The sequence below is a fragment of the Engystomops pustulosus genome, chromosome 2 (genome assembly GCF_040894005.1).
Source record: "Engystomops pustulosus chromosome 2, aEngPut4.maternal, whole genome shotgun sequence".
In the NCBI taxonomy this organism is placed as follows: domain Eukaryota; kingdom Metazoa; phylum Chordata; class Amphibia; order Anura; family Leptodactylidae; genus Engystomops; species Engystomops pustulosus.
Window position 1 is genome coordinate 78,461,046 of NC_092412.1, and position 14,900 is coordinate 78,475,945.

Here is a 14,900-nt window from a genome sequence, read left to right on the forward strand (position 1 = left end):
TTGACATCTTATACAAGTGTAGTATATGCAAATAAGTGGCAATCTGTGAAACAGCAAGCATTTATTTATACAGTTCCCTTAAGAACTACAGATGTTCATGAAGTCACATATTCAGCTTATTACTGATTTCCCACCACCGAAGAGAAATAACTGGAGACCCTGTGCAGTGTGTTATGTTTAAATTGAGCATATTGCAAATGATATATATCAGAAACAGGGAAATCAAAACTTTTGTAAAAAAAAAAATAATAAGGCAGTTACTTTTGTTGTCACTGTGCATATATCCATATTTTGTTATACAATAATTGCAATTTTCCTGTTGACCACCAGATGTCATTGATACAATAACATACAGCATTGTGTATCCATTCTTTACAGCAGTGCTGTGAAGACAAATTTATCAGAATTTTTGCTTGGTCAGTAAATTGAAATGTTCATATAATAAAAAATTAAAAGAATTAAAAATCCTGTACAGGTGTAAGTTAGACCCAGGGGACAGACAGAAGACACAGGCTGTAGGCTTTAAAGTTAAACCACATTCCCAGCTTTCCCTGGCCTGGCCTGGGGGTAGACAGCTAGAAGATGATCCCTCCTTATGTCTTAGTGAATACAAGGAACATGACAAACACAAAACATAAAAAGGCGGAATGGACAAAGTCGCAAGCCAATACAGAAATGGCAAGACATTGGCTGTGTGTGACTCGCTGAAGAGAATTCAACTGCATCATTCCCCTCCCTAATGCAGTAGGAGTGGCTTTGGAGACTTTTGAATATGCTGGACTCGGTACTGGGAAAGATCCAGATAAGACTTACATAGGGTGATTTTCATACATGGTGAGATAACTTTTGGAACAGAATGTGACTCTTTTTAGAAAGAAGGAAGTTAGGGATATTGGCAAAGCTTTATAATAGTTTATAATGATATGTTTATGTCTATGGGATTAAATTACTGACAAGTGTAATCCAATACTTTGGGGTTTTACATACTATAATGCCCCATTCTATTTAGTTATAGCTAAAAGCAGTTATTTAAAACTGCTCGTTAACACTTAATTTCTAATCAGCCAATCACATGGCGGCAACTCAGTGCATTTAGGCATGTAGACATGGTCAAGACAATCTCCTGCAGTTCAAACCGAGCATCAGAAAGGGGAAGAAAGGTGATTTGAGAGCCTTTGAACGTGGCATGGTTATTGGTGCCAGAAGGGCTGATCCGAGTATTTCAGAAACTGCTGATCTACTGGGATTTTCACACACAACCATCTCTAGGGTTTACAGAGAATGGTCCAAAAAAGAAAAAACATCCAGTGAGCGGCAGTTCTGTGGGCGGAAATGCCTTGTTGATGCCAGAGGTCAGAGGAGAATGGGCAGACTGGTTAGAGCTGATAGAAAGGCAACAGTGACTCAAACCGTCAGCCGTTACAACCAAGGTAGGCAGAAGAGCATCTCTGAATGCACAGTACATCGAACTTTGAGGCAGATGGGCTACAGCAGCAGGAGACCACACCGGGTGCCACTCCTTTCAGCTAAGATCAGGAAACTGAGGCTACAATTTGCACAAGCTCATCGAAATTGGATAGTAGAAGATTGGAAAAACGTTGCCTGGTGTGATGAGTCTAGATTTCTGCTGCGACATTCGGGTTGTTAGGGTCAGAATTTGGCATCAACAACAAGAAAGCATGGATCCATCCTGCCTTGTATCAACGGTTCAGGCTGGTGGTGGTGGTGTCATGGTGTGGGGAATACTTTCTTGGCACTCTTTGGGCCCCTTGGTACCAATTGAGCATCGTTGCAACGCCACAGCCTACCTGAGTATTGTTGCTGACCATGTCCATCCCTTTATGACCACAATGTACCCAACATCTGATGGCTACTTTCAGCAGGATAATGTGCCATGTCATAAAGCTGGAATCATCTCAGACTGGTTTCTTGAACATGACAATGAGTTCACTGTACTCAAATGGCCTCCACAGTCACCAGATCTCAATCCAATAGAGCATTGGGATGTGGTGGAACGGGAGATTCGCATCATGGATGTGCAGCCGACAAATCTGCGGCAACTGTGTGATGCCATCATGTCAATATGGACCAAAATCTCTGAGGAATGCTTCCAGCACCTTGTTGAATCTATGTCACGAAGAATTGAGGCAGTTCTGAAGGCAAAAAGGGGTCCAACCTGTTACTAGCATGGTGTACCTAATAAAGTGGCCGGTGAGTGTATGTAATATGTATATTAGTGGCAGGCTTCTGGGCTACTGGGCCCCCTGGATTATCACGGATGATGACACAAGCCGACACCTTGGACTGGAATATAAGTGTCACCCGGTTTTCACCAGAGCCCCCCGTAAAATCGTTTGGTCTTGCTGTAGCGTGTTGGCACCAGGTCGTTCCACGGGCACAACTTGTCCGGTGTGGAAGCCAAGATAGGGGAACAGAATCAGCAGCCAGGAAATCTCGTGGTCGGGGACGTGCAGGTAGTCAATGCTGGTGGCAAGGGTTCAAGGTCAGGAACGGAGCAGGAGGTCTGGGCTGACAGTGAAGGAGCGAAATCAGCAGTCCAGGGTCACAATAGGAGATCAAAGCACAAGAACAGGTCACGGGTATTAGATTCAACAAGGTGCTAGAAGCATTCCTCAGAGATTTTGGTCCATATTGACATGATGGCATCACACAGATTTGTCGGCTGCACATCCATGATGCGAATCTCCCGTTCCTCCACATCCCAAAGATGCTTTATTGGATTGAGATCTGGTGACTGTGGAGGCCATTTGAGTACAGTGAACTCATTGTCATTTTCAAGAAACCAGTCTGAGATGATTCCAGCTTTATGACATGGCGCATTATCCTGCTGAAAGTAGCCATCAGATGTTGGGTACATTGTGGTCATAAAGGGATGGACATGGTCAGCAACAATACTCAGGTAGGCTGTGGCATTGCAACGATGCTCAATTGGTACCAAGGGGCCCAAAGAGTGCCAAGAAAATATTCCCCACACCATGACACCACCACCACCAGCCTGAACCGTTGATACAAGGCAGGATGGATCCATGCTTTCATGTTGTTGACGCCAAATTCTGATCCTACCATCCGAATGTTGCAGCAGAAATCAAGACTCATCACACCAGGCAACGTTTTTCCAATCTTCTACTGTCCAATTTCGATGAGCTTGTGCAAATTGTAGCCTCAGTTTCCTGTTCTTAGCTGAAAGGAGTGTCACCCGGTGTGGTCTTCTGCTGCTGTAGCCCATCTGCCTCAAAGTTCAACGTACTGTGTGTTCAGAGATGCTCTTCTGCCTACCTTGGTTGTAACGGGTGGCGATTTGAGTCACTGTTGCCTTTCTATCAGCTCGAACCAGTCTGCCCATTCTCCTCTGACCTCTGGCATCAACAAGGCATTTCCGCCCACAGAACTGCCACTCACTGGATGTTTTTTCTTTTTTGGACCATTCTCTGTAAACCCTAGAGATGGTTGTGCATGAAAATCCCAGTAGATCAGCAGTTTCTGAAATACTCATCTGGCACCAACAACCATGCCAAGTTCAAAGGCACTCAAATCACCTTTCTTCCCCATACTGATGCTCGGTTTGAACAGCAGGAGATTGTCTTGACCATGTCTACATGCCTAAATGCACTGAGTTGCCGCCATGTGATTGGCTGATTAGAAATTAAGTGTTAATGAGCAGCTGGACAGGTGTACCTAATAAAGTGGCCGGTGAGTGTATACCGTATATATATTTCTCACTTATTCATTGTAACATATTTGGATTTTTTCAATGATGTAATTGCAGCAAGTTCATAAATCTAGCCCTATTTTGGTGAAGTACTCCCATACACAATAGAATCGCTAGAACTCATAACAAAAAAGTGTTCTTAGTAGCAAGGAAATGTTGCTGATACAATTTATAGCAGGAAATGTAATGTGTTTAGCACCATGATGAAATGCTTATCATCTTTTAGCATTGCCTGAAGTACTTGCAGATCTTAGGCTGCTCAGTTTCCACTGGTAATGAAATGAAATAGCATGGGCTCTCTGCCTACAAAATAAAAGTCATTTCGGCACACTTCAACGTTTTTATTTCTCCACTACTATGAAGATTAAGAGATCAAGTTAAAAAAAATCTCCTCCCCTGATGCTGCACATTTGGAGATTTTGCCTTTGATTTAAATTGATATTTTCTGTGCATTATCCACATTCATTTTACTATATTACAAAACACCATAACCATCTTTGAAGATAATATGCGTTGCCGTAAAATTGGATAAATAAATATATGCAGCAGAGGACAATAAACAAATGTGATAGTCAGAATCGTCGAAAGAGCAGCACAAAGATAACGTCCGGTTGTGATGTCTCATGTCTTGTCTGCAGAATTACAGATCACTGAATACCTGGATGCTCACACAAATCCATAGACTTTAACAAACATGTTGTTTTTCTATTAAAGCGGCAAAAGTCAAGGCAATCTTCAAGGAGAGTTGTATTGTATCTTGAATACTACACAAACCTAACAGCTCTACATTTTATTTTTATTAACTATGGCTGCACTAGCTGGCTGAGATGACTTGAAATGTCTAGCCAACCCTTCCCATCACTCCCCGAAATTTTACCTTCTCAAACCCACTGTGGGGTCCCAACCACAGATGATCTTGCTGGTTCATGAGGTCTACTGCTGTTGTGTGAGAATGTCTTTCTGGCTCATAGAACTAAGCAGGCCAACGTTGAAAGCAATAGCCATACAGCATGGTACTGACAGGGCTCTGTGAAGCCTACTATAGGAAGATTACAACTTGTTTGATGAAACAATCCAAGGGATCTTATTCTGAGTGGTCTATTTTCTGTACAACATGATCAAAAACATAACTTGTAGTTCCAAAGACTGTGAGAAGGTACATAACGCAATTGTCCACAACCTTGGTGAACCTTTTACACAATTTAAAATTTCCACAATTCTCTGCAGCTTATAAGAAACATATGGACTGTTTCTTATAAGGTCAGAGCAAACACAACCTGCTTCAGCTATACTGGTGCATGTAGACACAGCATGTAGACACAACCAAACTCTTGTATAACACAAAAGAAAGTGTGGGAAATTTGGCCCAGTAGAGTCTGAGGTAGCAGAGTTTTGTGATGCAGTTCAAGACAGTGACACCAAGGTACAGTCCAAAACAGGTCTCGCCTGCGTTTATTTCAACAGCAGGAACAAAATAAAACAGCCTTCACATACAGGCCTCAAAACATAAACAAAATCCTACCCGTCTGGGTGCTATCTAAACAGAGTTCCTCTAACTCACCACTAAAACATAAAAAAATGTTGCTGCTCCCAGCACAGAAGACAGCAATTTCCCTGGTTTTGTATATAGCTCCCAAGTTGTAATACCAGGAAGATGAGAATAAATATTGGATTTAGTGGACAGCCCTATGAGAGAAGTAAAGAATAAAAAGCACAGTATCCATACATATTCACAAGGAGGTTTTACCAAACCAGGGAATCCAGCGTACCACAATCAGAGTTGTACAAACTAGTTTCAAAAACAAATTAAAACTTTTTACTTGCTCACAATGGCCAAGCCATCTGCAGGACGTCAAGCAACACTGATTGGGGTGCACTGACCATGCATGTGTGTCTGGTGTTTGTAGAGTCTATAAGATGATTGTGTGTGCAATCACTATATTGTGTATTATGTCTGTATATCATATGTGTGCATTCTCAATTATAGTGTTCCACATCTTTTGATACCAAGGCATGTGACAAAGACATGGGGACACCCTTTATGACATTGTCATAGACAGGGATTCTTTTCTGTAAGAGGAGTAAGACTGTGGAACTCTACCGTAAGAGTTTTCTTGAGAACAAAACTATCTCGGATTATAGGAACTAAACCTATTGTTAATTTCATGTTGTTCCCTGGAATTATTCTGACTGTCATATTGGGGTGGGGAAATAATTTTCCCCTACTATTGGTCAATTGGCATAGACCTTATAGAGCTTTTTCTCCCTTTCTCTGGATCCACACTCTATTGAGGTCATTTATCTTAAGCTTTTCTATTTTTTTCTCTTATATTTGGCAAATTTGTAAAATTGGAGACTTTTCTTGTTACATCACTGTACCCTAACCACTTTTAGTGATAACCAATGGACAGTAGACCATGCCACATCTATAAATTTCTACGTAGATATAATTTCCCCATGTGGCTACATGAAGACCTGAATACTTACAACATGATCAACCAGGAGCACACCAAAGACATCCCCAGATCCCCAAAATGTATTAAATGTGATACAAGTGCTGATGGAAGTTAATACTTAAGGCCATATGTGACTAGATTTACAGAAAAAAAGGCTTAAAGGCTTCCATACAAACAAATATTGTTAACAGGAGAAAAATCACTAAAATACTACATACATAGGAATATGTTGCTATTTGGCATCATTCACACAACCGCATGCTCATCTGCACCCGATCTTGAATGGAGAGGGGGGAATCACGGCCTTATATTGTTTTACGTATGATTTTAATGAATTTTCTCATTTGACAATATTAACACGTAGTGAAACCTTGATTACTATAAATCTAATCAGATATGAGGCTACAGTCATAAAGATGGCAATGAAATGGAGGATCGAATCAGAGCTACAATGCACAAAGAAAATGAAGACATTGCAATTAATTAGTGGATTGGTTCAAATGTGATATTGGGTAATGCTGATTCATTTTTTTCAATGAGAGAATCATAGCAGGAAAATATAATAATATATGTCTCATTGTAGTGTTCTTAAGATAGTTATTGTGATAATCTCTTTTTTTTAAATCATTATAATCCTACTAACTGCCCTTGGCCCCCCTTTTTAGGAATCCCAGATAATTCTTTGTATTGTTGGTTTAAAAATGGAAGTAGAGATCCATGGCTACCATTTACGATTAAGCCAAAACAGCTATTACATATCCATTTTCAATCACGTTCTCCTATTTTAATCACATACTTTTACAAACCCTATTCACTTTAACCGGGGCAATTTATAAGTCATTTACAAAACAGGGCATACCTCAAAATTTGACCCCCCCCAAAAAAAACATTTTTGAAAACTGTTGCAGTACCTCATAATATGTAACTATACTGCTGCAGAACTTACACATCTCTGTTGCTGTGGAGCCTCATAATATGCACTTCAGCTGCTACAGAATATCATCATACATACCTCAGCTACAGCAAAACCTCATTATACATATCTCAGCTTATAATACAGACTTCAGTGGCTGCAGAACCTCTTAATTCTCACTTCTGCTGCGGAATTACAAAAGACACATACATGAAGACACATGCATGATTGCACACATGTAGACACAAGTATTCTGATTCCTTCTCATGCACTCACACTTGCTGACACATGCATGATACATACACAAAAGAGCTGCCAAATGTCTCAAAAATTCACCCCAGAAAGACAAAACTATGATACATGTGCCCCATAGACTCTCAGGTTTCCTGTGGTTTTGATGTTAAAATTTTAGCTGCTGGTTTGCAGACATATCAACCGAGAGCCACGGTTTAAACTAAAATGGGAACTAAGCTATTGTGAAAAATGCCTGAAATAACAATGGTTTTATATGCAACTGTAATATAAAATAAAAAAAAATATATATATATTCATATTTCTCTGCTGGTGACATCCTGTATTTCTCTGCTGCCATACATCCAGAATATTTTTTTCTTTTCACTGGCCATCAAGCATATGTAAGACAGCATGAACATACATTTATATCTGCAGGTGTTTCAGGCGCTTTTGCACACAGTCCTGCATTCCCATTTGGCTGTCATTTCCACTGGGAAAAGCACAGAATGGCCTCATTAGTGCAAAACAGGGATAAATAGGTATGCAGTCCTACATTGTGACAATTTGTCCTTACATGAATATGAAGAACTGGGAAATCAGAGGGGAGAAGGGAACATTCATCTTTGCTGAAACACATGCAGCAAGGTGCTGTAGAAATTAATTGTTTTACAGGACTAGGTGACTGACCTCATTAAAAACTCCAGTAGCAAAATACTTTGTTGGATTTTACTGATCTGTGTCTGCTGCCCTGTGATAGCACATCCCTTGTTGGTAAATTTAACAGAGACCTTTTGAAATTGAAGCATAGCGATTTCGCTCTTCATTTTTCAAGCCTGGTAGGGATTCACTGTCATTATTTTTAACATCGGGAATTAAAAGACCTATAAATTATTACATACCTGGTAAGACTAGTGCTTTTAGGTTCTCATTTGCAATCCTAGCATGACCATTCTAGTTCACACACTTGGCAGTGAGTATTCCTAGAATGAAACTCTGGGCATGTTACCAATAGTACAGAACAAGATCGGAATTATTTGTGGAACAAAAGAAACCATAATCATTGTCTCCAAGAACAAACAATACTGCACCCGAGCAAGGACCTTCCAGAGCAGCGATAAAAGGGTGGCTTTGCAGGTGCGGCACGGAATGTAAAAAGCAGCATATTATTATGGTGGCACAATAGATGTGAAATCCTCTACAACTTAACAAAACTAAATTGTATTGGACAAGGTCGATATTTTACTAGGAAAATTTGATGCTATCATAATATTGCCTTCACAAGTATCTGTCGCAGAATATGCAATTATTTATTTATTACTTACTACAAACTGATTCGACAGCTTGGCACTAAAAACAGATGAATTTAGACCCAAAAAGGCTCAAGGATTTAAAAAAAAAAATGTATTTTGCTTTATTGATGACAACAAAAAGCAGGAATGTAGTCCTAATGAGACAGTAAAATCTGTTCATAGAATCTACAATATATATATATATATATATATATATATATATATATATAGTATATGTCAAGACCTGAAGACATGCAGAACATTTCCCTCCGCCAGTCTTGTGGGCACCCTGCACCATTGTGTCAGGAGTCTATAACCTGCCTTCTTATAGTGGGAGCTGATGAATGTGCCATGACAAAGCTCAGATATTTCCGTTTTTTGTTTGGGTGTCAAGAAGATGTTCAAGTTTGTTTCCTAGTGAGATAGGTTTAAGGGACATGGATCATCTGGGATAGATTGTAAGCAATAGTAGGCTGAGGAGAAAGTATGGTGGGGGATTTTTGGCGGCAGGGCATAGGTTTTCAAAAGATGTCTTTTCACGGGAGAACTTTGAACAAGTAGGCAGAGAAGGTTCAAAATTATTATATATGAACAGTCAATGATCAGATCCTCACAACGTATCAAAAAGGATGTTTTTCAGCTCACCACTCTAATGCCAGATGCATTAAGAAGGTTGATGCACAGCTGGGTCGGCTTTCCGGTGACAATTGAAAAAAAATCTTCTAAACGTCATTAAATTACTCCATATTAGTTTTGAAGATTTTTATTTACCTTTGTGATGAAGCTTTCTCCATTTTCTTTACTTGAAAATTCTTACTATGACTTATGCATATACAGTCTGGACCAGTACTTCAGTAGCACATTGTAATGAAATTTTAAGAAATATTATCTACGGTAATGCAACCCATATCCTCACCTTAATAATAGTAGCTGTGCCTTCTTTTATCAATAATAGTATTTAGGGCACATTCACATAGCAGACAAAATGGGAGTCCCTTTAGTGATTTCTCTTATAATGGGTGATACTAGTACAAAAGATTTTTTTGTCAGTATTGTCAGATTGCCCATTCTTAGTGTCAGTTGGCAAGTTGGAAGTCATTTGCATAGGATAAGACATAAAAGCCTTTTAGATGTTTGCCCACCCTCTGGTTTTCAAAACTTTTCTCCATAACATAGGTACCATAAAGCATTTGTTTGATTGATACCACCATATAAAAACTTTACACAAATAAATTATACAGCCGAAACTGTAATATATATTAATGGGGGAAAAATAAGTATGTGTTTTCAGAAAAAGGAGAACATCAAAATAAAAGGATTCCCATAGTCACAGTGTCTGGATCTATGAGTTAACCCTTTCACGACCCGTGACGTAATAGCACGTCACGGGTCGGCCGCGGGTGCATGGAGAGGGCTCACGCGCTGAGCCCTCTCCATAGCCGGTAAGTCTTTGCTGCATATTGCAGCAAAGGCTTACCGGTAACACCCGCGATCGGTGCTAGCACCGATCGCGGGTGTTTTCACCTCGATCGCCGCCGGCAATGCTGCCGGCGGCTTCAAAAGCATGGCGGCGCGTGGGCGCCGCCATCTTTTCGAGGATCGCCGCTCCCCGTGACGTCATCGGGGAGCGGCGATCCGTCGCCATGGTAACCTCGGGTCTCGCGAAGACCCGAGGCTACTTCTGGTTAACCCATGCATTACAATGTGCTATCAGCACATTGTAATGTATGAGGAGTAGAATCCCCATATACTGCCATACTGTAGTATGGCAGTATATGATAGGATCGTGCAGACCCCCTAGGGTTAAAGTACCCTAGGGAGTCTGAAAAGTACTAAAAATAAAAATAAAAAAAAGTTAAAAAAAAAAAAATTATAATAAAAAACCCTAAAAACTCAAATCACCCCCCTTTCCCTAGAACTGATATAAATATAAATAAACAGTAAAAATCATAAACACATTAGGTATCGCCGCGTCCGAAAATGCCCGATCTATCAAAATATGATAACAGTTTTTCACTGCGTTTAATCCCGTAACGGAAAATCGCGCCCAAATTCGAAAATGGCACTTTTTTTGTCATTTAAAAAAATTTTAAAATTCTATAAAAAGTGATCACAAGGTCGTACAGTCCTAAAATTGATAACAATGTAAACGTCATCAAAATCCGCAAAAAACAACACCACCCACAGCTCCGTACACCAAAGTATAAAAAAGTTATTAGCGCCAGAAGATGGCAAAATCCCCAAAAAAAATTTTGTACAGGAGGTTTTAATTTTTTTAAATGTATGAAAACATTATAAAACCTATACAAATTTGGTATCCCCGTAATCGTACCGACCCAAAGAATAAAGTAGACATGTCATTTGGGGCGCACAGTGAAATCCGTAAGATCCAAGCCCACAAGAAGGCGGCACAAATGCGTTTTTTTACCAATTTCACTGCATTTGGAATTTTTTTCCCGCTTCCTAGTACACGGCATGGAATATTCAATACCATCTCTATGAAGTGCAATTTGTTACGCAGAAAATAAGCTGTCACACAGCTCTGTACATGGAAAAATAAAAAAGTTATGGATTTTTGATCATGGGGAGTAAAAAATGAAAATGAAAAAACAAAAAAGGGCCAGGTCCTGAAAGGGTTAATGTTCCTGGTTTATTATGCTTGATTTTGATGGTAGATTTCCTGCTAAATGTTACCTATCCTGTTAAAGTTTGCTGTTCACAGATGAAGAGGGAATGCAGACAGCAGTGCATGCACAGCATTTTCCATCTGCAGGAAGCCAGCAGGACATGGGAAGTCTATACGGCAGCTCTATATGACTTAAGAAGCCACAAGAGTGCCCAAGGAAACAAGTCACAATACACTCGTCTGACTGACATGACTATAGCTCACAATTAAACATAATGTAACAGTGTGCAGTATGAAGCAAATACCAATCACACACACTGTTACAATATATGTTTCTCAGTAGGAGGTTGTTGTTTTTGACTAATAAAACATCAACTAGAGTAAAACTGTTTTAAACGCACAAAATTGTGCATACACACCCGTAAAACTCCAATACACTGAGAATTTATGTTTGTATGTCTGTACGTCAAGTCCTGTGAATTTTATTATTATAGAATAAAAGTTATATTTTAATATATATAAAAAATTGTTTTCGTCTAAAATATCTCCACCAACAGTGAACAAGTCACAGGAAGTCCTGAATCCTACTTTGAGCTGGTCACGTGACCTGTGGCTCCAGGCAAACTATAAAAAGAGTGACCCTAGTAGGGTCATATATTTGTTATATGTTAAAAGTTGCCTTAGCAAAGGTTAAATGCTGTTTAAAAATAATGATTGAAAGTTACTAATACTGGACTACTGGATTCTACACCTTAAGTAATTCTTGTTACTACCCTGTTTCCCTGAAAATAAGACAGTGTCTTATACTAATTTTTGCTCCTAAAGAGGCACTAGGTCTTAGGCACCGGTGATTTCAGTCCATGAATTCTTCCCCATGTCACAACCTTCTGCTGCATCAAAAAGATTTACTAATAATAATGTATGGTGTGGGGAGCGCTGCTGCAATGACTTCCTCTAGGTCTTATTTTCAGGGGAGGCCTTATATTTCAAAGCCTGAACAAAATTGTACTAGGTCTTATTTTTGGGGGATGTCTTATTTTAGGGGAAACAGGGTATCATTAGCATTATGTCGTTCTCATGTTCATTAACAATAAGTCTATATAACACCAGGGAATAAATAGTGATAATATCATTTACTTGGTCTGCTCGCCATACGAGGGGCCACAATAAATATCAAGTCCTAAGGTACAAATACAGTTTGAACACTTTATACTGATAATATGACAGACAAGAGGTCTAATTGCACATGACACTGTGCAAATGATTTTATTCCCTAAGTGATTTCCATAAAAACATGATTATAGAAATAGAAAAACAATTGTTAATCTACCGTTACTCTCTGTTTCAATGAGCAGTAAATTTAACAATTGTAAAACATTTATGCTTTCCATAGATAAGGAAGAAAACTTGAAGAGGACCTGCTCAGTATAAAATATTGAATATATGCAGAGAGGGCTAGTACTGGACCGATGAGACAAATCCTTAGCATGGCGTGTATGGGGTGTCTACTAGAGGGAAGCGAGAAGTATCATGCACTGTGGCCATGTGGTCTACACAAGCAGTTTGACATTATGTGAAATCAGCCTTGGAAGATTCGACTTTTAGTTTTATGATTTTACTTTTAATACGCTTGAACTTTCTGTGGTAAAATTAGTAATAATGAATATAGGTCATTTTATTTAGAGCAACCCTGTGTAGAATTCTTGAGAGTTGCTCTCAGGCTAGAGGTGAGGGATTTCTTCATTACTAATTAAGATCATCCTCTATCTCATTAAGTAAAATGTTTAATTTTTATATTTCCCTGTAGAAATGAAATGTTTAGGGGATTTAAAGCGCATTAGTAGAAGGGCCCTAGATAACATCTACCAGTGGAACTTTTTTTCGTATTGAATATCTGCTTTATAGGGTTGAGCCACATTGGTAAAACTTATCAAAGTGGTATTCTTATTAAAGTGCTCGATTATTTGAAATCTCCCACCAGTCTTAACCTGCAATAGTCATGTGATGGGCATTCAAGAAGAGGACTGACTCCAGTCATCTCTCAGACCTTATCATTTAGTGTTTTAGGAAAACCTAAAGTTAGATTGGCTGCACCCACAAAAGTGTCCAACTATCATATCTTTATGGAGGTTTGGCCAACTCTCCCCTAACAAAATTATGAATGAATAATTATTGATTTCAACAAACCTAAGGCTCTATTCCCAAGGGAGATAAAAGTTAATTTGTCTGCCCTCAAGAGAACACACATGTGCTTATCTTTACAAAAAATTTGCTTTTATAAGCAATGAAAAGGGTCTGGGGAAATAGCCATAAGCTGGTTGGCTTTCGCCCAGCGGTCATATAAAGTGTATGGGCAACTTTAACCTCAGCCAGGTCCATAACTTTTGTGGCTCCTTCTGACATAGAAGAATAGAGAAAAAAAGTCTCTATTTACGAGAAAGGGCTGTAAAAGTTTAAACTCTGTGTAACTTGTAACTGTGTTTAACTTTTTGGATTTTCCTTGGAACTTTGGTGAACAGAAAGTTCCGTATTGGGTTTTCAATAAGAGTAAAAATGTCACTTTCTGTATATAACCTATTTGTCTTCGACATCAGCAAAAGTCTTGGAAGCTAATTCTTTCACCAATTATTGAGAAACTGTTTTTTTTTATCAACTCCCTAACAAACTGGAACTACTGGAAGTCCTCTATTTCAGAAATGGAGTGATCTGACAAAAAATGATTCATGTCCTTCTCTGATATGTCCTTTGTTATATTGACCCAGGACAAAGCTTCATTTTTGTTATAAATGTGCCCGGTTGCCTACTTCATTAGACTGAATTGTTATAAAAGTGGAACTAGATATGTTTATCTCATTTATGATTTATCATTTATCTATAGATATCCTTAATTTACAGCAAAGTAAACACAGTACAACTTGAAATGTGCGTGTTCTTAATTCTTGGAGCGCATTTAATATTTTGTGCTTGGTAGTAAAGTCTATTTGTCTTGACAAGTACAGTACAGGGATTGCCGTATAAACCTTTGAAAATGTGGGGGCCCTGTCACCAACTTGTTTGATAAAGAGAACTGGAGGAAGAAAGTTCATCTACCAGAATGTATTGCCTTGTAAAACTGATATGCAGAGCCATTAACAGGTATAATGGCCCATATTAATACAGAAACTAGGGAAGACAATTAAGAAAAAAAACAGACCATTAATAAGAAGAGCTAAGAGAATTTAGAGATGTTTATCCAACCAAGTCTGAAGAAAATACACAATATCACAATATCCTAAATCACTATTCAAGCCACAAGTGAAGGAAGGGTACAAAGCTAAAATGTGAGAGTAAATTAATTGAAAAAGGGAAACAAAGGGTTGAGTTTGACTTAAATTAAGATTAATATTTTTCTTCATTGTTATGATTTCTTATGTAAAAATAATTTGTGTTATTGAGAGCAAGCTTCTTATTAATGTCATGACATGCATTTCTGATTTAATTAAGAAATACATCATTACCTTCTAAATATCTTACCTCATTATTTCTCATTTAATATAGAGGTTAAAACGATGAAAATCAATCCTAACAAAATATCTGAAACTGTTGATTTACAGGGGAATTTATCATGGCTTGTACTCCAGTTTTCTAGAATAACATGAAGAAGTCACAGCTC

At 38.7% G+C, this 14,900-nt stretch overlaps 1 protein-coding gene and 1 long non-coding RNA gene across 7 annotated transcripts in view; one reads left to right on the forward strand and one right to left on the reverse strand.

Moving 5' to 3' along the window:
* LOC140116540 (uncharacterized) overlaps window positions 1–11,419 on the forward strand; it is a 38,071-nt gene extending 26,652 nt beyond the window's left edge. The window contains exon 3 of the long non-coding RNA XR_011852800.1: window positions 11,331–11,419. This is a non-coding gene — a long non-coding RNA (uncharacterized lncRNA). The remainder of the gene's footprint in view (window positions 1–11,330) is intronic.
* PCDH9 (protocadherin 9) overlaps window positions 1–14,900 on the reverse strand; it is a 1,504,706-nt gene that overhangs the window by 811,908 nt on the left and 677,898 nt on the right. The window lies entirely within an intron of this gene.